Raw genomic sequence first — 4136 nt, 5'->3', positions numbered from 1 at the left:
TGCCTTACAGTACTGTCATTTTCCCGAATTGTGCTGAACAGACGACACTCACCCTGGGTTCAGATGACTTATTCCTAAGTAACCTGAAACAGAAAATAGGGGCCAGGACATCTGGCATTTTACCGACAGCCATTATCTTTCAGACTGTTTCCACCTTCAGGATCTTACACAGATATGAGACTAGAAACATCTGTCCCTACTAAGTTTACTTTTCTGTGCTAATAGCAGTCGTGAGACCAGTTTAGACTGAGGTTAACTAAAGAGGCCTTGATGGCTATAATGCTGGTAATACCCCCAGAGGATACTCTTCCTACTCCTATTATTATAGCACATATTCCTCTTTAGCCTGGCAATTCTCTACTTCCCATGGCCTGAGTGTGACACTAATTTTAGAAAACAAACCATAAAAGGGAAGTCTGAATGCTCCTGCATTCTTTATCTACTGGATTTCCTGGAGTGGTGTGTAGTGTTGGCTTAAATGGTAGCAGGTAGTGGTTAGTTGTGATTATAGCTCAGTTGTACCACAGGGTTGTGTTTTAATCAATACCTTTGATCTGCAAACCACCCTGAAATGCACAGTGGGGAAAATGATATGAAAATGTGTAAGACATGATCATTAAAGTCCATAAACAAGAAATGCTAGAGAGGGTGTGGAGAAAAGGGAACCCTCCTACACTTTTGGTGGGAATGTAAATTGGTGCAGCTGCTATGGAAGACAGCATGGAGGTTCCTCAAAAAACTAAAAATTGAGCTACCATATGATCCAGCAATCCCACTCCTGGCATATATCCAGAGAAAACTCTAATTCGAAAAGGTACATGCACCCCAATGTTCACAGCAGCACTATTTTCAACAGCCAAGACATGGAAGCAACCTAAATGTCCATCAACAGATGAATAGACAAAGAAGATGTGGTATATATATATATATATATATATACATATATGTATATATGAAATGGAATATTACTCAGCCATAAAAAAGAATGAAGTAATGCCATTTGCAGCAACATGGATGGACATAGAGATTATCATACTGAGTGAAGTAAGTCAAACAGAGAAAGACAAATATCATATGATATCACTTATAATGTGGAATCTAAAACATGATACAAATGAACTTATTTACAAAAAAGAAAGACTCACAGACATAGAAAACAAACTTATGGTTACCAAAGATGATGGGGGAGGGGGAGGGATAAATTAGGAGTTTGGAATTAGCAGATACAAACTACTATATATAAAACAGATAAACAACAAGGACCTACTCTATAGCATAGGGAACTATATTCAATATCTTATAATAACCTATAGTGAAAAAGAATATGAAAAATATATATACACATATAACTGAATCACTTTGCTGTACACCAGAAACTAACACAACATTGTAAATCAACTGTACTTCAAGAAAAAGTTTTTAATAAAAAGTAAGCAGCAGTCACATTTAAAATAAAATACAGCTGACCCTCAAACAACATGGGTTTGAACTGCACAGATCCACTTACATGTGGATTTTTTTCAATAAATATGTACTACAGTAGTACATCATCCAAGATTTGTTGAATCCACAGATGTGGTACCGAGGCTACAGAGGAATGGAGGCTACACAGGGCCAACTGTGAAGTTATTTTCAACTGCCCAAACGGTTGGTGCCCCTAACCCCCATGTTGTTCAGGGATCAACTCTATGTGCATAACAATTAAACAGGATGCAGATTGGGTCCTGAGAGAGGACCCAAGTGCTGCAAGAGTTCAAAGACGATAGAGAGGGCTTCCCTGGTGGCACAGTGGTTGAGAGTGTGCCTGCCGATGTAGGGGACGCGGGTTCGGGCCCCGGTCCGGGAGGATCCCATATGCCGCGGAGCGGCTGGGCCCGTGAGCCATGGCCGCTGGGCCTGCGCGTCCGGAGCCTGCGCGTCCGGGGCCTGTGCTCCACAGCGGGAGAGGCCGCCACAGTGAGAGGCCCGCATACCGCAAAAAAAAAAAAAAAAAAGTTCACAAGACAGTTTTTCCACAGACGGGGTCGGGGTCGGGGCGGGGATGGTTCAGGTGGTAATGTGAGCGGTGGGGAGAGATGGGGAGCGGTGGGGACCGCAGATGAAGCTTCGCTCGCTTGCCCGCCGCTCACCTCCTGCTGTGCGGCCCGGCTCCTAACAGGCCACGGACCGATAGTGGTCCGCGGCCCGGGGGTTGGGGAGCCCTGCCTTACAGTACTGTCATTTTCCCGAATTGTGCTGAACAGACGACACTCACCCTGGGTTCAGATGACTTATTCCTAAGTAACCTGAAACAGAAAATAGGGGCCAGGACATCTGGCATTTTACCGACAGCCATTATCTTTCAGACTGTTTCCACCTTCAGGATCTTACACAGATATGAGACTAGAAACATCTGTCCCTACTAAGTTTACTTTTCTGTGCTAATAGCAGTCGTGAGACCAGTTTAGACTGAGGTTAACTAAAGAGGCCTTGATGGCTATAATGCTGGTAATACCCCCAGAGGATACTCTTCCTACTCCTATTATTATAGCACATATTCCTCTTTAGCCTGGCAATTCTCTACTTCCCATGGCCTGAGTGTGACACTAATTTTAGAAAACAAACCATAAAAGGGAAGTCTGAATGCTCCTGCATTCTTTATCTACTGGATTTCCTGGAGTGGTGTGTAGTGTTGGCTTAAATGGTAGCAGGTAGTGGTTAGTTGTGATTATAGCTCAGTTGTACCACAGGGTTGTGTTTTAATCAATACCTTTGATCTGCAAACCACCCTGAAATGCACAGTGGGGAAAATGATATGAAAATGTGTAAGACATGATCATTAAAGTCCATAAACAAGAAATGCTAGAGAGGGTGTGGAGAAAAGGGAACCCTCCTACACTTTTGGTGGGAATGTAAATTGGTGCAGCTGCTATGGAAGACAGCATGGAGGTTCCTCAAAAAACTAAAAATTGAGCTACCATATGATCCAGCAATCCCACTCCTGGCATATATCCAGAGAAAACTCTAATTCGAAAAGGTACATGCACCCCAATGTTCACAGCAGCACTATTTTCAACAGCCAAGACATGGAAGCAACCTAAATGTCCATCAACAGATGAATAGACAAAGAAGATGTGGTATATATATATATATATATATATATATGTATATATGAAATGGAATATTACTCAGCCATAAAAAAGAATGAAGTAATGCCATTTGCAGCAACATGGATGGACATAGAGATTATCATACTGAGTGAAGTAAGTCAAACAGAGAAAGACAAATATCATATGATATCACTTATAATGTGGAATCTAAAACATGATACAAATGAACTTATTTACAAAAAAGAAAGACTCACAGACATAGAAAACAAACTTATGGTTACCAAAGATGATGGGGGAGGGGGAGGGATAAATTAGGAGTTTGGAATTAGCAGATACAAACTACTATATATAAAACAGATAAACAACAAGGACCTACTCTATAGCATAGGGAACTATATTCAATATCTTATAATAACCTATAGTGAAAAAGAATATGAAAAATATATATACACATATAACTGAATCACTTTGCTGTACACCAGAAACTAACACAACATTGTAAATCAACTGTACTTCAAGAAAAAGTTTTTAATAAAAAGTAAGCAGCAGTCACATTTAAAATAAAATACAGCTGACCCTCAAACAACATGGGTTTGAACTGCACAGATCCACTTACATGTGGATTTTTTTCAATAAATATGTACTACAGTAGTACATCATCCAAGATTTGTTGAATCCACAGATGTGGTACCGAGGCTACAGAGGAATGGAGGCTACACAGGGCCAACTGTGAAGTTATTTTCAACTGCCCAAACGGTTGGTGCCCCTAACCCCCATGTTGTTCAGGGATCAACTCTATGTGCATAACAATTAAACAGGATGCAGATTGGGTCCTGAGAGAGGACCCAAGTGCTGCAAGAGTTCAAAGACGATAGAGAGGGCTTCCCTGGTGGCACAGTGGTTGAGAGTGTGCCTGCCGATGTAGGGGACGCGGGTTCGGGCCCCGGTCCGGGAGGATCCCATATGCCGCAGAGCGGCTGGGCCCGTGAGCCATGGCCGCTGGGCCTGCGCGTCCGGAGCCTGCGCGTCCGGAGCCTGCGCGTCCGG

The sequence above is a fragment of the Physeter macrocephalus genome, chromosome 7 (genome assembly GCF_002837175.3).
Source record: "Physeter macrocephalus isolate SW-GA chromosome 7, ASM283717v5, whole genome shotgun sequence".
NCBI lineage: Eukaryota > Metazoa > Chordata > Mammalia > Artiodactyla > Physeteridae > Physeter > Physeter macrocephalus.
This window is presented reverse-complemented; position numbering follows the sequence as displayed.